The 22,002-nt window shown below is 34.1% G+C and overlaps 1 pseudogene; it reads right to left on the bottom strand.

Annotated features, from left to right (window-relative positions):
- Positions 1-21,029: 21,029 nt before the first annotated feature.
- LOC149558142 (small nucleolar RNA SNORD36) lies at positions 21,030-21,096 on the bottom strand (annotated as a pseudogene).
- Between the last annotated feature and the right edge of the window lie 906 nt (positions 21,097-22,002).

Genomic DNA, 22,002 nt, shown 5'->3' on the forward strand with positions numbered 1-22,002 from the left:
TTGCTTACATTCTTCAACTGTATGATTGTATCTATTTGGCCTTTAAATGATATAGAGTGAAGTTCATTCCTTATAGCATTTTATTGGTCTCTGATCTTCATGTGGTGTTGAGTCAAGTAAGGATTAACCTATTTATTTTGAGATTATATTGATGAACAGTGCATTTCTAAGTTAAGACAAGATTGAACATACTATTTTGGTGTATCACCCCCTCTAGATTAGATTAGGTAGTTTGATTTTAATGCATTCCCTTCTCCCTTTTCCTCTCAAAAAGTAGTTAGGTTTTCCCTAATAGTAAGGAAGTTAGCCTTCTCTAGAGACTTAATCTCATTGTTCAAGTCCCACAATTTGGAGATTATTTCCATGTTTCACAAGGTTTCTTTTAGGTCAAGCTTCAAACAAGGGTGTAGACTTTTGTGACAAATTAAGATCAACTACCAAGGTTGTGGTGCATATAGTCTCTTAGATGGCTTTTTTGTTGGTGCTCTACCACTTAATCCACATACTCAGGGGCACCTAACCCATCAAGGGCCAAATCTAGACGTAACTCCTTGGCTCAAACAACTTGGATCCACCACATTTGTTGCCAATGGAATCCTCAATGGCAAAGAAATAACCCCTGACATCAATACATGGTTATACAAGGACCCACCTCCAAAAGGTAAAGAGCTCCTTGACTATTTCAGGTAAAAATGTCCACACTCACATAGCCTTGCTACCAAATAATGTAATTATCAAGGAGGTTTCCTAGCACATGAATAGTTAGGCATCAAACAACCAGTAGAAGTATACAAAGAGGAGGAGAAGGAAGGTCTAGGATACAAACTCCCCATAAGTTGGGGCACTACTAAAGATGGTCATTGCCTTTTTTAACATCCAAAACAACCTTGTAGAAGTTGAAGATATCCCTGAGGAAGATGAAAAGAAATCCTATGACAATATTTTCCTTGATGAACTTATCTTAGGAGCCTTTGTGCTCTATGAACTATCCATCAACCTCATAGACCTTCCCCTTACTCATCCTGAACTCATTGATTAGGACCAGCCAAGTGTTATTCATGTCAACAAGTTCTCTACAAAGTATGTGATCCTCAAATTCATTAGAGCTAAAATACCACACAAAAAGCAACCACCACAGTTAACTTATGTCTACAAATCAGACCCTAAAGGTTACTTTGGGAAGGAGGAAATCTATAGTCACAAAAATGATCACAAGAAAGAAAATCAAAATTGAAAAAGAAAAGCAAAGGTATCCCCTAGTGAAAACTCTTCTAAAGCACCATCAAATCATTCAAAAAATGAAATAAAAATAAAAGATGTATCCAACAGTGAAAACCTCTCTGAGGTACATGAGGATGGAGATTTCATCCTTCCTCTATAAGATCTTAGGCCTGCAGTATCATCAATCCTAACAAAGGACACTAGACTAGTCAACATCAGTCTAACAAAGACCCCAAGGATCACTTACATTGTAGCATCCTTACCATCAGACCAAGTAGACCTTCTCATTGAGCTAATTTAGGAAAACATTAGTCAATTTGCATGTTCTTATCAAAGACATGTCATGACTAGATCCTAAGTTAGTGGTGCATCATTTGGTCATAGACCCAAAGGTCAAATGAGTCAAGCAAAAACTTCAAAAGATGCATTCCAAAGGTGCTTTACTAGTCAAAGTGGAGTTAGAAAAGATGTTGGATGTGAAGATCATCAACCCAATTGAATATTTAAATTGGATCTCTAACATGGTACTTGTCACCAAGCCCTCTGGTGATACCAAAATTTGTATAGATTTTAGAGATATCAATAAGGCTTGTCCTAAAGATGATTTCCCTTTACTAGATATAGACATGATTGTCAACCTCACAACAAGCCACGAGCTCTTATCTCTCATGGATCATTTCTCTAGGTATAATCAAATTTAGATAGAAAAATAAGATCAACATAAGACAACATTCACCACCCCTTGGGGAACCTTTTGTTACAACATAATGTTGTTCAGGTTAAAGAACACTGGAGAAACCTATCACCAAGCTATGGCGGCCATCTTCCATGAACTCATCCATAAAATCCTTGACGATTATGTGGATGATATCTTGGTCAAATCTCTTAATGCCCTCGATTATCCATCTCACATTGAAGAAGTGTTTGATTAGCTGGCCAAGTACCATCTCATGCTTAACCCTAAGAAATGTGTTTTTGGTGTTACATCTAGGGAGCTCCTAGGTTTTATTGTATCAAGGTGTGACATTGAAATTAACCCCTAGAAGATCAAAGCCATCATGGATATGTCTCCTCCCAAGACACTGTGAAAAATTCACTCTCTCTAAGGGAAGTTGCAATCAGTTAGAAGATTCTTCTCACACTTGCAGATAAATGTCATCCATTCACACATTTTCTCAAAAAGGTTCAAAGTTTTAAATGGGATCCTATTTATCAATGGAGCTTTGAGAAAATCAAATAATATTTGGCCAACCCACCTATTCTGGTTCTGTCAGTTATCGAGAAACCATTAATATTATATATAACAGCTATCCAAACAACATTAGGTGCATTTCTAGCACAACTTGATGACAATAGGAAAGAAAGGGCTATTTACTAAATCAACCACACTCTAATTGGTTATGAGCTTAATTACATGCCAATGGAAAAAACTTGTTTAGCTATAGTTTTCACCACTTAGAAGCTCCTCCATTACATGCTCACTCATATCGTGCAACTTATCTCCAAGATTGATCATTTGAAGTACATGTTATCACACATAGTACTCACAAGTTGCCTAGCAAAATGGGTATAAAGGAAGGATATTTTCCTTTTTTGGAAGTGTATTAAGTGTGTGGATTGTGTAAACAAAGCAAAGTGTTTGGTAAATATGAGTAATTGAAGTAAGGGATTATAGAATGCAAAGTTGGTGATCTAGTATCAAGATCAGAAGAAGAGGACTAGTCTGATTGATAGAACAAAGAAAGAGGAAGTAAAAGTACTATTCATCTCTATTATTATGCAAGGAATAATGCATAGATTATTTGGAAAGTAGGTTCTACAAATTCTAATAGGGTTGGCACAACTCCTAGTAGGATTGGAATCTCCTGACAAGGATTCAAAGTCTCCTAATAGGGACATATATGTATTGAATATTTTTATTGACTCCTAATAGGGTCCATCCTCTAATAAGGAATATTTTTATTAGTACATCATTTTGTGTACACCATCCCCATCAAGGTTTTCCCTCCAATCAAGGGTTTCCCTAATTAACATATCTAGTGTTATTGTGTATGAGTATCTTTCTATGATATCTAATTATATTTCTCATATGATTAAGTATTAATAAGGTTGATTAATGATGGGTGCTCCTCTTAATACCATAAACACATAATAATAATAAAGAAATAGCAAAAGTTTGTGAAACCAAAATATGGGCTTGTTATTATCACAACAAATGCGAAATTATAGGATTTAGAATTACAATATGCTAACCCACATGGGTGCCTTCATTACAATAATTTGCAAGACAAAGTTGCAAACTATCACCCAGAGTTATCTTGGACAATGTTTAGGCATTTCTTAAATAGGTAATTTTATGCTGCCGGAGAAGGTTCTACATAGTTAAACTTAATACCTATGGTTGACAGACCCTAAAAATACATATAGAGTCAACCAAATACAATTTAACATTTATTTTGGAAGGTTTGGTCAACCCAACTTCAAAATACCCTAACTCTCAAACCATTTCTTTGTTTGGCTATTATAACCACTTTTTGGAAACCTCTAACTTTCTGATTTATAGGCTCAAATCTGCACAAATGCTCATCTGTCAAGTTTTTGGGCCTCATTCAAATAGGTTTAGGCCTTCAACGGTGAGTTTGTAGTCTATATTCAAAAGTTACAAACCAAAAATCTGTAATAAATCGATTAATACACATGATATGGTGTTGAGCCTCAATTGGTAGGTTGATATATCCAAGATGAATATCCACCTCTAAAATTAGGACATTCTGAGCTCGTATGACTAACTTACTAAGTAGCAAGCCTCTACAAACAACAACTCTACATTAAGACAACCCTTATTCAAATAAATAAAATAAAATATTTTTTGGTTGATGCAAGATTTCTCTTACACCCAGGATGCTTACATCAAACACCTAGGGTGATTTGAGAAGTGACCCCATCTTGTCTCAAGTATTCAAAGGAAAACTAAGATGGTTAACCTCCTCCCTTTCTAGCCACTATGAATCTTCTATTGGCCTCCCTTTCCATTTGACTAGCCATTCTTCTTATTCCTTGTACTTTTACCAACATGACTATCCAATATCTCCTCAATCTCTTTTGAAGTTGAACTAGTTGCTTGAATACTTCACTATACTTCTATAACTTCATCCCAATCACCTCCTTCACATGGTACTCTATCAAATCAAAAATATTAAATACTAGTGAAATATTCAATTCAATAGGCAACTCCACTTCATAGGCATTTCTAGTATCATGCCTTTTCACTACCTCACATGGTCTTAACTTCTTCATTTTCAACTTATTATATGTACCCACTGGAAAATGCTCCTTTCTTAAATGAACCATGACTTCATCTCAAATTTTGAATTCCTTATTCCTCCTTCTCACATCTTTTGTAGCCATGTATTATGTATTCATCATAATAATATGCTTCCTTACCTCCTCATGGATATTCTTTAAATGTTCAACAAATTCTTCTGCTTCAACACTACTTATCTCTCCTTTATCCAACTACCTCAATTCAGAAGAATTTCTAGAACTACTCCCATATACAATCTAGATAAAATTAGATCCCATTCTTTTGGTTTATCACCAACCAAACATCTCAACAATTTTCCCAAACTACGATTCACAATTTTTTTATGCCCATTAGTTTATGGATGATGTGATGAACTGAACTTCAAATCTATCTTCAATTTCTTCCATAATGTATCTTAGAAATGCCCAACAAACTTGGTATCTTGATCTGAAACTAAACTCTTTGGCAGAACATGTAGTCTCACCACTTCTTTTTGAAAAAAAACTTTGCCACATCAACATCATCACTAGTCCTCTTGCAGGGAATGAAATGTTCCATCTTTGAAAACCTATCAACCACCATATTAATAGAAACATGCCTTCATTGAGTCCTTGTTAATCTTAGAATGAAGTCCATGTTGACATCCTCCCATAGCTTCTTTGGTAGAGGTAATGGCTGATATGACCTTGTATTTTGCTTTACTCTTTTGCCAACTAACATACTCTATGACTCTACACAAACTTTTTCACATCTTGCTACAACTTTGACTAGTAATAATTCTCAGCAACCAAAGCAATGGTCTTATCTATCCCAAAGTGTCCAGCCAATTTTCCACTATGCTTCTCCTTGATGATATTATCTCTCATTGAACTCCTTGGGATGCACAACTGGTTTCCTTTAAACAACATACCATCTTGGAAAATGAAAGCCAACCACTTTGTCCTATCAAGTGTAACAAGTTTTGTACAATCCTTCCAAGCTTCACCAAAATCAATATCATCTAGAAACAAATTACTAAGTTCCTTGAACCCAACCACCTCAATGTGCGTCTTTGTCAATAAAAGTTTCCTTCTACTAAGAGCATATGCAACTTTGTTAGACTTCTCACTCATGTGTTTCAAAATAAATGTATAACTCTGCAAAAACTCAACCCACTTCAAATGTCTTTGGTTCAATTTTCCTTAACTATTCAAATATGGAAAAGCTTGATGATTAGTATACAAAATAAAATCATTAGGAAGAAGATTGTGTTTCCACTTCTTCAATGCTTGAACTATAGCATAAAATTTGATCATAAATAGAATTTTTTTTTTGTATTATTCAATTTCTCACTAAAATAAGCAACAAGTCTACCTTCCTGGCTCAAAAAAGCTCCTATTGCATTACCACTGGCATCACAATCTACTTGAAACACCTTGTTAAAATTTAGAAATGCTAAAACAACCTACTCTATAACAAAATGTTTTAACTGATTAAAACTCTTATTTTCTCCTATAGTCCACTTAAATTCTTTCCTATCTCCTCTCATTATTTTAGTTAAGGGTCCATAAATAATGCTATAACCTCTTATGAACTTTCTATAAAAACTAGTCAGTCCATGCAAAGATCTTACCTCTGTAACACTCTTTGAAGTAGTCCATTCAAGGATAGCCTTCACTTTCTTTGGGTCCATTTTTAGACCTTCTACTAAGACTAAAAATCCTAGGTACACCAACTCCTTCTTCACAAAATTGTGCTTCTTTAAGTTTATCAGTAAATTTCTCTTGCCTCAACTTATCAAAAACCTTTCGAATATGCATCAAATGCTCCTCCAATGTCTTAATAAAGATCAAAATATCATCTAGGTAAACAATGACAAACGTACCTAGAAACTCCTTCAGTACTTCATTCATGAGCCATATTAAAGTGCTTAGTGTATTGGTTAGCTCAAAAGGCATGACTGGTCACTCACATAATCATTCCCTTGCCTTGAAAGAAGTCTTTCACTCATCACCTTCTCTAATCTGAACTTGATGGTATCCACTCTTTAGATCTATCTTTGTGAAATACATAGCTCCACTTAAACAGTCCATAATATAATCCATCCTTACTAATGGAAATATGTACTTGATTGTGGTCTTGCTAATAGCTCAAGAATTGGTACACATCCTCCATCCATTCTTCTTTGGTGCTAATATTGTTGGTATAGTACATGGACTCAGACTCTCTTCAATCAACCCTTTCTGTAGTAACTCATGAACTTGTCTATTCAACTCTTCACTTTTTGTTGGTGTCATTCTATGTGCTACCTTATTTGGAAAACTAGCTCCTAGAATCAAATCCATCTAGTCACTGATCTTCCCTAGTGGGGGCAATCCATTAGGTACATTATATGACACAATGTCAAGAAACTCTCCCAACATATATGCAACTTCTACAGGTACCCTCTCTACTTCTTCTTTACCATCTTTTGGAATTATAGAAAAACATATATGCTCACATTTCATACCTTCGAGAAACTCCTTTCCATCAATGAAACATATTTTGGTAGCACTAAAAACCTTTTCTTCTTTCTCCTTTAATGGCTCCAACTTATGTTTCATTCCATCCTTTGTAAGAGTGTAAGTATTTGGTCACCCATCATGTACAAAATGCTTATCAAACTACCAACAACATATGAAATATATCCATAGGTATGATATCACAAAGCACCTCATCCTGGTAGCTTCTGATCTTGAACTTCATTGTACATCACTCATTAACCATAACCTTATGGTCATCTTACACCCAAGCAATACAATATGGGCATGGGTGTTTCTATCTCTTCAACTTCAATTTTTTTACTATCATTTCTGACACCATATCGTCAGTACTTCCACCATTAATGATCACTTCACAACACTTATCCTTACATTTGCACCTTGTGTGAAACAAGCTCCTCCTTCGATCAAGTTCATTCTTGCCACTTACTAGAACTCTTCTATTAACTAGGGCTTCTCCTCTTTTAGCATCTTTAGAATGTGATGATCTAGCATCTTCATCAACATGCGCAACTCTGGCCTAGCCTTCTATTCTTTGATCGATCCTTTCTTTATGTTGAAAACATTTGAATGCTATATTCCCTTCTTCTCCATGGTGAAAGCATTTTCTACAAAACCCTCCTCTTTCAAAACCTTGCCCTCTTCCTCTTCTACCTTTATCTCTATTATTCTGGTCATGGAAACTATTGGAATTATTTCCCCTCTAGTTTTGATTACTACTTCTAGCCTCATCCTTGTTCTTCTGATCATCATTTCAGCCTCTATAAGACCATCTACTAGATCTTCCACTGTGACCTCTACCACTATTTTTGTTATCAAACTTTTTGCCTAGCTTCTCCTCAACTTATAGAGAAAATTGGTACACCACCTCAATACTGGTCAATCAAATAAGACTCAACTCCTCTTGAATGCTTGGCCTTAACCCATTAAGATAACAAACCACTTTCTCCTTATCAGCTTCTACATGGCTGGTCTTAATGAGAACTTGGTAGAACTCTTTGGTATACTCTTTAACATATTTTCTTGCTTGCTTCAACCCTTGCATTTTATTCAATAGATCAAGCTCATAATCCATGTGAATGAACTATCGCTTCATTTTAGCTACCATTTGATTTCATCTAGTAATTTTTTCCTTTCCTCTTTTATTTCACTCCAACTAGATCTCCTACCACTAGATCTTTGTGTGACCCTTTGGTTTGGCCTTCGCAAACTTAACCCTATCCAGATCTTCAATATCTTCATATTCAAAGTATTTTTCTAATTCATTGATCCAGGCATCAATTCCTCTAGGTTGAGATTTCCCAAAAATGTGGGAACATCAAACATAGGTATTTTTCCAATACTAGAAATGGCCTTAAAAAGCTTCGCCTCCTCTAAGTTGAGAACTTCCTCTACTACAGCTTAGTCTACATTTCCTTCTTCTCTTTCATCCTTACTTTCATCATCTCCTATAGAAATATTCATTCCTCTATGCATTTTTTCTTACAATGCTTGCATTTACCTTTGGAGGGTTCTAAAATCCTCAAGTGTAACACCTTCAACTCTTCCACGATGCTCTCTTTGTAGAGGCATTTTCGTGCTTCTGCTAAAACCCTAGTGCAAATTGCCTCACAGTCATCGATCTGTCTACACGCACAACCCAAACCACAATCCTAGTACAATCTACCTCAAAATTAATGAGTTGTACACACACTTAGGAACTCCAACTCTGATACCACTTGATGAAGGGTTCTCCCCTTAATACGATAAACACATAACAGAAACAAAGAAACAACAACAATTTGTGACAAAAAAATACGAACTTCTTATTATTGCCACAAATACAAAATTATAGAATTTGGAATTACAATATGCTAACTTACATGGGCACCTTCACAATAGTAATCTACAAGACAAAGTTGTGAACTATCACCCAAAGTTATCCTAGAAAATGTTCAGGTATTTCTTAAATAGGCAATTTTATGTCACATGGGAAGGTTTTAGATACTCAAGCTTAATACCTAGGGTCGAAGAACCCTAAAAATACATATAGAGTCAGCCAAATACACTTTTGACATTTGTTTTTTGGAAGTTTTGGTCAGCCCAACTTTGGAAGACCCTAACTCTCAAACCATTGCTCTAATTGGCTATTATAACCACTTTTTGAAAACCTCAACTTTTGATCTACAGGCTTGGATCTGTGCAAACGCCCATCTATCAAGTTTTGGGCCTCATTCGTGCACATTTAGGCCTTCAACAGTGAGCCTAAAGTTTATATTCCAAAATTACAAACCAAAAATATGCAATAAATCCATAACTATAGATGATATAGCATTGAGCCTCAATTATTAGACTAATATATCTTAGATGAATATCAACCTCTAAAATCAGGATATTCTAAGATCATATGATTGGCTTGCTAAGTAGTAAGCCTCTATTGAAAACAACTCTACATTAAAAAAACCCTTATTCAAACAACTAAAGTGAAATATTTTTTGTTGATTCAAGATTTCCCTTACACCCAAGATGCTCCTTCATCACTGATAATTATTGTAATAGTTGGATAACTAATTCAAACCCCCTGCCCCCACTCTCAGTTATATTGGTGGACTTTACATTCTAAAAATTGATATTAGAGAATTAGTTCATTAAAGAGAAATCTTAATGATTTTCAGAGATCAATGGTGAGACACTTCAAAAAAGAAAGTCCTAAGTTGGATGTAGGAATTTTTGACACTCAAAAGATGGAGCTTCTTAGTGAGATATCAAAATTGTGTCTAGAACAAAGCATTGAGTTTCTAGATCTAGAATCTTTTTGTTGCATACAAAAGAGTAGAAGCACAAAAAAACACAAATCTAGATCCAAAGAAGACAAGAGGATCAAATAAGGTATTGATCTACTTATGAAAAGAGAGCCAGAAGGTATGAAATTTTTTGTTTGTTGGACATGTAAAGAGTTTGGTCATTTTCCATCTAGATGTCCTAGAAGAGTAAGAAAAACTAGAAAGAATTCACTTTTTGATGATTGTGAAGAATTTAAAGCAAGTATAGAAAGATTCTTGAATGATAGTAATGATAAAGATGATGAATTTGGATTGGTTAAGAAAGAGGAAGTTAAAGAAGACATAGCTTTAGTGAGTATTGTTGATCCAAAGGCTAATCGTAAAAATATCGTTGAGACTAACAATGACTTATAGAATGATGTACAAATTGTTGGGCAAAGAGGAGAATAGAGAACTAAACCAAGATAAGAGATAAGAGTTGAGATAGAAACTCTTATACCTAATAGGAACCTAACAAAGAATCACCTTGTAGAGTAGATAATTGGAAGCAAAGACAATGAGTAATGACAAGAAATAGAGTACATGAGGAATTATGTTTGATTTCTCAAGTGGAACCTAAGAGCACAGATGAGGCATGTAAGGATGATCATTGGATTCAAGCAATGAAGGAAGAACTAGATCAGATTGTGAAGAATGAAACATGGGAATTGGTTCCTAGGCCTAAAAATAAGAATGTTCTAGGAACTAAATGGGTATTAAGAAACAAGATGATTGAACAAGGTGAAGTTGTGAGAAACAAAGCTAGATTGGTGTGCAAAGATTATTCATAGCAAGAAGGAATAAATTATGAAGAGATGTATGCCCCTATAGCTAGAATGGAATTAAAGAGATTTTTTAAGCTTAAGCAGCAAGTAAGAAGTTCAAAGTGTATAAGATGGATGTCAAATTAGCTTTTCTAAATGGAGAACTTGAAGAAGAGGTTTACATTGATTAGCCTAAATTATTTCCTTTGACACAAGACAAGGATATGGTATGTAGATTGAAGATAGCTCTATATGGTCTAAAGCAAGCACCTAGAACTTGTTATGCAAGATTGGATAAGTATTTGGCAAAACTTGGATTTGCAATTTGTATTTCAAAGAATTTGAGAATGGTTTTTTTATCATTGTGATATTTTTTGATGTCATAATCTTTGGAGGTAATGATAAAGCAAGTGATAAGTTTGTTGAAGAAATGAAGAATGAATTTGAGATGAGCATGATTGGTGAGATGAACTTTTTCCTAGGTTTACATATTCTAGAAAAATAATGATGGTGTTTTCATTTCATGAGCTAAGTATCTGAAAGACTTGTTGAAAATATTTGGCATGGAAATTTATAAGCCTATTGGTACACCAATGGTAACTGGTCACAAGTTATCTAAAAAAGATGAGACACCTATAGTTAAGCAAAAGAAGTACATATCAATGATTGGAGGTTTCCAATGTCTGACTCACACTAGATCAAATATAGAAAATATTGTTGGGATAGTATAAATATTTCAAGCTGATCCTAAGGAGTATCATTAAATGGTAGTAAAAAAGATATTTAGATATTTGAAGGGTACACCTAATTATGGATTATGGAATTATAGATCAAGCAATTTCACTTTATGTACTTATATTGATCTGGATTGGGTAGGCAGTATGGATGATAGAAAAAACACTAGTGGTGGAGCATTTTTCCTTGGATAGAGATTGGTTTCTAGAATGATCAAGAAACAAGATTGTATTTCATAGAGTACAACTAAAGCAGAGTATATAGAAGTAGTAAATAATTGTAATCAAATCATGTGGATCAAGCAAATGTTAAAGGACATTGGAATTAAAATTTTAGATCATGTTTTAGATTACGGTAAAAGTAGGTTTTGAAGGGACCCCGAAACCATTTTACATCCTCAAAAAAGGAAAAAACATGCTAACCAAAAGGAAAGAGTCCATAAACCTACTAAAATGTAGCATCAAAATCAGGTTTTATTGGGACGTAAAACCACTATTAAAGTCTAGATAATAAACCTAGGTTTTACAAGGACTTGGAATCGACAGTATATAAAAAAAAAAACTAAAAACTAGAAACCAGGACCAAACACAAGAACCAAAAGAACCAGCTAGCAAACAGGACCTGCATAGGAACCTGACCAGAAAAGAAGACCCAGGAAACTATTGCAATTCCATAATCATCTTCACAGCCTCCTTACCAATCTTAGTCGTATCCTGGATGGAGTTAGCAACCGAAGAAGCAACATCAATCAAAGCTTTTTTCCTCAAACTTTGTCTTGTCCTCTTGCTTGGGCCCTCCGAAGATATGGTTACTTCATTAACTCGTTTACCCAGAGTTGTCACCGCTGCACAGATGCTTGAGGTAACTTGCTCCATTTTTGTTCCACTTTCCTTGATGAGCAGTCTAAGATTCTACTCGTAGTCCTTTAGTTTTTTTGGGATATCTCCCATTTGCACCTCCATGTGTTGAATAATAGCCTGGTCAGCCTCTTGGTTATGTTGCAATGTATCCACTTTCTTCTTTAGCACCATTATTTCATTATATAACCAGGAGTCAACCTGAAGGAAAGAGTCAGCTTTTTGTTATCACTCACTTTGATTATGTTATCACAATTTATGATGTACGTTATTACAAATTAAAATTGCTAAAATCTTGGGTTGTTCTATAGGTTCTCTCCCTTCCTCTTACTTGGGGCTCCTCCTTGGTCTGAAGGTCCCTGATGCTTTCTGGGAAGATCTTATTAACAAATTCAGCAAAAAGTTGGCAGGATGGAAAGGTAATCTTTTAAGCCAAGCTGGTAAGTTAACTCTTCTCAAAGCCTATCTCCAGAGCATTCCTACTTATGCTTTAAGTCCTTTTAGAATTCCTTCTAAATTTGTTGAGTTAATTGATAAAATTCAAAGAAATTTCTTATGGTCTGGCTCAGAGGATAAAAGGAGAATGCCTTTAATTGCTTGGGACCAAGTTTGTAAACCTCGCAGTGAAGGGGGATTAGGAATTAGGAAAACCAGTAGTTTGAATAAAGCCCTTCTTGCCAAACAGGAGTGGAGAGTGTATCATGACAATAGAGAGTGGAGTTCCATATGGAAACATAAGTATCTCTCCAATGCTTACTCCCTTCCTGATTTCCTTGATTCTCCTGATGTTATTCAATCTTCCTCCATATGGGCAGTTGTTCAGGGGACCAAGAATACTTTAAAAAAAATTTGTGCTTGGAAAGTTGGCAATGGATTTAAACTGAATTTTTGGGAAGATATCTGGCTTTTGGATCACCCTTTGACTGAAGAGTTTAATGACACAATTTTAGCAATTTTAGATCATGTTATCATACATTGTGATAACACAATTATAGTGAGTATGTCTAAGAATCTTGTATTTTATTCTAAGACTACGCATATGCATATATATATATATATATAAAGTATCATGTTTTGAGAGAGAAAGTTTTAGAGAAAGAAATCATATTGGAATATGCCAGTACAAAAGATCAGATTGCGGATATCTTTAGGAAGCCTTTACCTAAAGATACATTTGGGTACTTAAGAGGTATGATTGGGGTTATGCCCCTATCTAATTCTAACTAGATGATGTAGAGATTGAATTAGTCTAGTGGTATAGAGTATTATTGTTTGACTGGGCTGAATTCTAATGCTTCTTGTATGGGAGAGTATATGTGATGAGAAGAGTCATCTAGGACTCTTGGTAATTGGTCTTGAACAATGTCTTTGGACACTTGAGTTGTTTGAAGACTTGGAGAAAATGATTGACATAATGAGCCTTTTGTCATTGATGACAATGGGGGAGAGTATGCATGAAAAACATCTCCTATGTATGAATGGGGAAGTGTATGAAGAAGAAGTATGATGAATGGGGGAGAAGATCCTCTAATGGAGGAAATATTGATGTATGGGGGAGAGATTGAGATCTCCTATGTATAAGAGAAAGTATTATTGATGTAAAAGGGGAGTAATATTGAAATGGGGAGAAGTTGAGAATTGTTTATTGTGAACAACTGATGTCAATCCTAAAGAAGGAAATGCAAAAAAAATAGTGTTCTAGTGAGGTTCAGATTTGATTGATGAAGAGGATTTGAAAAGATGAGAACAACAACATCAGTTACAACATAGTATTATTTTGGCATTCTTGGAGCTTAGATTTTTTTCATCTATTTTACTATCAATTCCAAAGGGGGAGATTGTTAGCATGATTGACATGTTGCATTCATAACTATGTTTTTCATTGATGACAACATGGTATGGTGGCAGAGTAGTAGATAGAGAATGATGTCATATAGACAATGTATGGATGATCAACTAAAGTGCAGTTAAGGACATGTTCTACACTATGTCTTGATGATGAGGTTAAATGTGGATCAAGTAACTTGAAGACGTGCATAAGATATGCTTGATTTACAGAGAGTAGTATGTAGACAAAGTACCTAAAAAGCGGTTTTTGATGGTTGGATTATATCTCCTAACAGAGATATAATCTTGATATGAAAAGTCGTATAGTGATAAAGGATAGTCTAATGATGACATCAGTGAGTGCACAAGTTTTGGAATTGCACATGTGAGAAGTTTTAAAGACTGTGAGCTGACAGTGTTGTGTAATTGTAAAATAATTAATTATCTTAACATAGTCCTATTATAATTAATTGGGGAAGCCTCAAGGCCAATTCAAGGAATTTTTTTGAAGACATGGTATAAAGGAAGGATATTTTCCTTGTTTGTAAGTGTATCAATTGTGTGGATTGTTCGTACATAGTAGATTATTTGGTAAATGTGAGTAAGCGATCCAATAGATTAATGGATGCAAAGTTGATGATATGGTATCAAGATCAAAAGAAGAGGAGTAGCCTGGTTGATATGACAGAGAAAAAGGAAGTAAAAGTATAATACATTTCTATTATTATGCAAGGAATAATGTAGAGATCATTTAGACAGTGGGTTCATTAGTCTTTCCCTTGAAGTTGTTTGTGGGTCCATCTACCTTCTACAACTCCCAATAGGGTTAGAATCTCCTAACATGGATTCAAAATCTCCCAACAGGGACTAATATCTACTGAATGTTTCTATTAACTCCTAATAGGGTTCATCCTCTAAAAAGAAATATTTATATTAGTATACCATGTTGTGGGTACCATCCCGACTAGGGTTTTCCTGTAATCAAGGGTTTCCATACTTAAACATATCTAGTGTTATTGTGTATGAGTATCTTGTTGTGGTTGTTGATTATATTTCTCATATGGTTAAGGATTAATAAGACTGATAATTTTTGTAATAGTTGGATAATTGATTCACCCCCACTCCCCCTTAGTTATATGGTAGACTTTACATTCTAACATGGACTTCTACCAAGAGAACATTGCTCTGATATCAATTTTTGGAAATCTAATATGGAAAGTGTGATACTGGGGGGGGTGGGCATGAATCAAGATCTATAAAATTTCTTTCACTTCAAACATAAATAGATTTGATATCACCACATAAACTCTCATCTAAAAATTCATCTCATATCAATGTAACCTTTCACATCAACATAATATTGGATCAACCTTCTTATTGTATGAATGTAAGCTCATAAACACATAACACATAAACACACAGATTTGGTAATGTAGGAACCTTCCAAGGTGAAGGTAAAGCTACAGTAGGGATGACACCCACAAAATCTTCACTACTCTAGAACTAAATTGTTCCTATTAAGGCTACAATGATTTGACCACTTCTGATGATCTACCCTGTGAGGGGTCTGCCATGTTAAAGGGTAAAAGAACTACTAGGTTTTACCTTGGTTAAAGGATTTTAGATCACAACTAAGTGAGTACTCTATTAGAAGATTTATATAAGCCTGTTAAAGCTACTCTATTAAGAGATTTAAACCCTAAAACACTTGTTAGAATGTTCAGTATCTGATCCTTTAATTAACACTTCAATGCTTGATAAAAGATCTCCTCTATGTAATATAGTATCATCTTGTTGTGGTAGATCTTCTCTATCTTTGCTCAAAATGCTTCACTACACTACTCAGTCTCAACTAACTTAACACTTGGATTCACCTCTCAAACTTTACATGCAACCAGAATCTCCAATTCATACACACACACACCTGCTTATATATATGAAATAGATCATAGGCCCTCCTTAAATAGATCTTTGGGTGAACCTTCTAGATCCAAATCAATAATCTAGAATCAGTCCTTTTGTCGCCTAGTCCTTGATTTTTTTTATTGGTGGATTTCCTTATATATGGATTTATGATCTTCCTTTGAATGCATAATCACCTCCTTGATTACCTCCTCGATCTTCAAAACATGCTTCTAGCTTGATAAAAATAGTTAACAGAAGATTTTGTACCTTTCCAAACAAATATGTTAACCTGTGTTACTTGACACTTATATCACACTGACACTCAACATAAACTATTTATTCATGTTGTCCCTCAACCTTGATTGTGCTTAGTATAAACTAAATTACTCAACCTCTATATTACTTAGCATCAACTTCTATCCTTGACAAACTTGACAATTACTGGAGTACTCAGAGACCATTAGCTTGCTCAACAGTAATTACTGCTCAACACAAAACTTGGAGTATTTACAAGTATTCAATACTTGGCTCAACCTATATAGGGTAACTCGGTCATAATGATGACCAAATAATCCTTCCTTGTGAATGACTAAGTGTTTGAAACTAATAGACAACATGACTTGGGGATCAATAGTGATTGTTGTACTCTTCCACAACTAGCCATTCTTATGCATTTGTAAGTGACAAAAAATATGTTATATGTAACCACTCTGCCAACTCAACTTATAATATAGACAACTAACTATCAATTTTATTTTTTATTTTTAAAAGATAATTGTTTACAACCAAAGTTGGTGTCAGTGTAAAAAGTCACTTGACCTTTTATAGATTGGTAGAGTTGGTAGAGTTGATTCAGGTACTTTGGAGTAAGATCTTCCAAATTTAATCTTAGTGATGTTGAGATTGTTGGAGTTAGTAGAGATAACTTAGGGGTTGTTCATTTCTTTTTCTTTGTGTATAAAGGTCAAGCCATGAATAATTTTATTTATTCTAATAGGCAAATCTTATGATTCTTAGGAGATGAGAGATATTTTGGCTTGGGGACCTAATCCAAAAGAAAAAATTTGTTTTTTCTTTGGGATACTAGGAGTTGGATAGATTGATTCATGGGAGGTTTGAGGCTTCTTTTTGTAAATGGGTGTGGAGAAAGTTCTTCGAGATTTTTTTAAAAAACAACTTCACGTGTTTTTTTTCAAGAATAGATGCCTCACCTAAGATAATTAAGAAAAAGAGAATTTCATGGTCCTTCTACATGGGTTTTATGGAATAATAACAAGGAATATTCTTCACATATTTTCTTCCTATGCCCCTTTACTAGGAAAATTTGGCATTATGGGTGGGGGGCTTGAAAGAAGGCTTGCTTCCATACATCCTTCTTGGTTGAGCTTTGGAGTTTATTGATGAATTCCCTAGTTGAGACCCCCTTTCTGCAAATAGTTTAGAATATAGGTCTCACTTTTATTCTTTGCAAAAATAGTTTAAAAGAATATAAAAAAATCACGACAAGAAAATATTGAGTCAATGTATGAAAATTATTAGTGTTTTGTAAGAAACCCTATTTGTAAAAATTGATTTGTTTTCCCATGTTTATTAAATAGACTTTGATGTTATTCATAGGCTAGCTTTAGAGATTTTTGATGATCCCATTGTTGGGTTGGGTTGAAAGGTACAATGAGATGGCAATTGGTCGCCCCCTCGATAGGAAGCATTGAAGAGATAAATATGAACAAATATTTCAAAGGTAATCTTGGTCATGTTAAAATTGGTATAATTAACAAAGATAATTTTGGGTTTTTCCATTTGTTTTTCTTTATGTATAAAGCTTGAGTTACTAATAATTTTATTTTATTTTATAGAGATAAATTGTACTCTTGGTTAGAGGTATAATATTTTTGAATTTGATTCACATATGATGATTGATATGTTAAATAAGAGGCAGGTTGAGGAATGGCCCTAGTGATCAATCAAATTGTGAGACCATGTAGTTCCTTGAATTACAATACCTTCTATCATGTTTCATGGTAATGGATGACATGAGAGTGTTGGAGATACAATTTTTGAGAGCTTAATTGGAACACTTTTTATTTTTTCATTGATGTCAAACCTATTGGTAAGACAAGTGTCAAAGCTACTAGAGATACATTCGCTAACAATGTAGAATGCCCTATCTATTGATTGATGAAGAGGATTTGAAAAGAAGAGATCATGAGATGACCTAGTGAAAGGTTGAGTTGAGATGTGTAAGTGAGATGGAATTATAATGGGCACTTAATAAGTTATTACTTGACAAGATAATGTGTTGTTCAAATTAATACATGAAGTGTAGAAGATAGTTCAATGAAGTTCAAAGTTGAAACAAGTCATAATGATAAGCTTGATCGAGTATTAGTGTTGCATGGTCAATGAAGGAGTTGAAGCAGAAGATTAAGGAGCTTAAGCATTGTTGAGCATAATAGTGATGACCAAGTGAGATGGCATAGTGATGACCAAGTGATCCAGTGAAGACCTAGCAGAAAGGCATAATGATGATCGAGTGACAACAAAATAATAGTTTGTGAATGAATCAAGATCTGTAGCCAACTTAGTTGAATTCTTGGAATAAGTAAAATATGTTGATGATAAGGATTGATGAGTTACATATTATTTAATGCAAGGAATGAATCAGTTGAGTTGAATTTGCAAAGTGAGTTCTATGTTATCAGATCAAAGTTTCCATGTTACTTTCTAACCATCATGGCAGTTGTAAAATCCTTTTGGTAAGATTGACCTTATAGTCAAATCAAGGTGACATTCTAATGGAATGTTCTTAAGTCCTCTAATAAGGTCACTCCTAATAGGGTGATTAAATCCTTTAACGGGGTCACATCTAACAATGTGTTTTGTAACCTTTAACAGGGTTGGCTCCTAATAGAGCTCACTTTAGAAGAGTTAAAAAGTGGTAGCATGTTATTGGTGGTTTTTCCCATATTGGGTTTCCATGTTAAATCCTGGTGTCAAACATTGTGTGGATGCTTGTTGTGTCTTTATGCTACTTGTTATTTTTAAGTTTAAGTTTTATTGTTGAATATGATAAGTTTCTACAATTCAACACATATAGAATAGAGATTTATAATGGAATGAATAAGTTGGATTATTGTGAATATTTTAATCAGTGAGTTATTGGGAAGTTTATTGAAGTTCTAAGTGTTTGATTTATACATATGGACTCGGGGATAACTCATTCACCCCCCCACCTTAGTTATTCTAGATATTCTAATAGAAATTCTTTTGGAGGGAGTGGAACCTTATTGATTGGTTATTTTCCTTTCTTGTTGGTATGTTGTTGGGAATATTTGCCCTTCCTAATTTGCAATGATTAGTGGTGATCAATACATTTTTTACCCCCTTTTCTCAAAAAAATAGTACAAGAGTGTAACATAAGAAGAAGGTTTGTGAACAATTAAAACTTTTTATATAATGTTATTTCTACCACTTTTTGCAAATTCAAAATGTTACCGAACTTCTAAACTTGTCACATTTCAACAATTCAAACTCCTAGTGAACTGTTTTTAATGCCTCGCTTGAGAACACAAGAGAAATAAACCTAACATGTTACAATGTTTACTTAACTATTATTTTAAGTTTAAATAACACAAGATAACAATAATGTGGAAGAAATATATACATACACATCAAATACACATAAATAATTACAAATACAATTTCTATTCCTCAAAGGTTCCCTTCATGTTGAGTCAGATTACGAAGTTTGTATTAATTAGTATAAGTCTCAATTACAAAGTCTCCTAATCATAAATAGATAACATATACATTATTACATAATAAAATTCATAATTACAACTAATAATATGAAAACACATCTAATGGATTATGTACACTACACATGTCACAGGGTATGTGAAAATAGATACAAGTACATCAATATACAATACAATATCTTGTAGGATCTCCAAACACATGAAACATAGATACATCAAACAAATAGAAGTCTCTAAGATAAGAATAAGAATGATAATGGTACCACTGTATCAATGAGAATAGAATAAATAACAATGTAAGGAGGGGCCAAATGGTAAGAAGACACTACCTCCTGACCGTGTGGTCAATTAATCAAGCTCCCACTCCCACCATGTAGAAGAGATAATGTACGGTCCACACACAAAGATAATCAAATCATAAAACAATCTTAGGTAAGGAATCCTAATAGCTAAATCTACCTCAAGTGTAACACAAACTACTGATAAAGAAAAGATAAACAAAGTCAAAAAGATACTCATTTAAACCAACATCACATACCAAAATTAACAACTAATACCAAGTACAAATCAAATACCAAAACCAAAAGATACAACCACCTCCAAAATAATGTCAAGTGGTACAAACACAATAACCAACAAATAATAACTATCATCAATAAAAGTAAACCACCAATCGCTAACTCCAACAACAAAAACACAACCAATGAATAATTGATCATTCATTAATAAAAGTCAACTATCAACAATAAATGACATCTAAACAATGAGTAACAACTCACAATAAATATACCATCAAAAGTAATATCCAAAAAGTACACCACTAGAGGCAAATATTAAAAAACCATGAAAGAGACTTGGGCTACATACTATGGAGTGTCATCACATGAGCCAACTCTAAGGTTATCCTAGCAATCTCTAAAGACCCCGAACCCTAGTGACCCTATACAGAATCAAGATGCCCTCTCATAAAGATGAGAAAACTAGTCATGCCTTTGAAGGTATCATCTCATTCCCATCCTTAGTCTATACAAGCACTCAGGGCATGGGCAAGGAAAAATTTCTAACTTATCTTTTTAATTTATCTCAAGGCATGGGGGAGGAAAGTATTTGAATTACTATGTTATTACTTATTAAACAACTTACAATGAGTTACCCTCGTAGCCACTTTGGGCTCGACCACTATTCCAAGCCACTCCCATAGACATGCACATAGACTACCTTCCCAAAACTCACAAACCACAACTATGTCCCATACTACAAAAGTAATACTAATCAAATTTGGTTCCTTAATAGGCAACCCAAAAATAACATTGGTTTCTCAAAACCCAAGTTCTCATAAATGCTCAATTGTACAAAGCTCATAAAACATAAATCTCAATTCAAATCATAAAGTACATCATGACATCAAGTCAAATAATCATAAAAGAAATCTCAAAAATGTCTCTAGTGCACATCCTAACTTGGCCAACTAAACAACCCACAAAGGTAATAATCATGAAGATAAACATCACAAGACTATAAATAGAATAGAAGAAAACACATAGTTTTCAGTCATATGATTTAATTTCATATTTTCTCTTGTTTAATTTGATTCATAAGGATATGTTTAGAAATAAAGTAAGAATATACATGCTAATATACTTATTTAAATCAATAAGAGTTTAAATGTCAAAACTCTTTGTGCATATAAAATATCATGCAACATTATCATGTTATTAATTTTTATTTTTTCTTTAATTATAAATGATTTAATTAATAACATAATTGAGTATAGAAAAAAAATGGAAGGACATCTTTTGAGGGAGGAAATATTTTGGAAGCAAAGATCGAGGGTTCAATAGTTAACTAAGGGATACAGGAATACCACCTTTTTCCATAGGTCAGCTTCAAATCATAAAAGAAGAAACATGCTCAACATGTTGGAAGGAGAAGGGGGAAGAGAATATAAGGATCAAGAGGAGATGGGAAGACATGTAATGGATTATTTTAGCAAGGCTTATAAAAAGGATAATAGAATAAGAAATTAGATTATAAGAAGTTTGATAAATATGACCCCACAATTGCTTGGAGAAGTGGAAAATAATAGCATTCTAGGAAACATCACAGAGGAGGAAGTGAAAAAGGCTATATTTTCTATGAAAGCTTACAAGGCAACTGGACCTGATGGTTTCCCCCCAACATTTTTCCAACATTTTTGGGAGGTCACTAAAAATGAGTTGATTTGGGCTACCAAGGATTTCTTTAGAATGGGGAAGATGCTAAAAAGGATAAATAAGACTTGTATTGCTTTGGTCCCTAAGATTTTGACACC

This window comes from Cupressus sempervirens, chromosome 5, assembly GCF_028749045.1.
Source record: "Cupressus sempervirens isolate cs-2001-9-10 chromosome 5, ASM2874904v1, whole genome shotgun sequence".
NCBI lineage: Eukaryota > Viridiplantae > Streptophyta > Pinopsida > Cupressales > Cupressaceae > Cupressus > Cupressus sempervirens.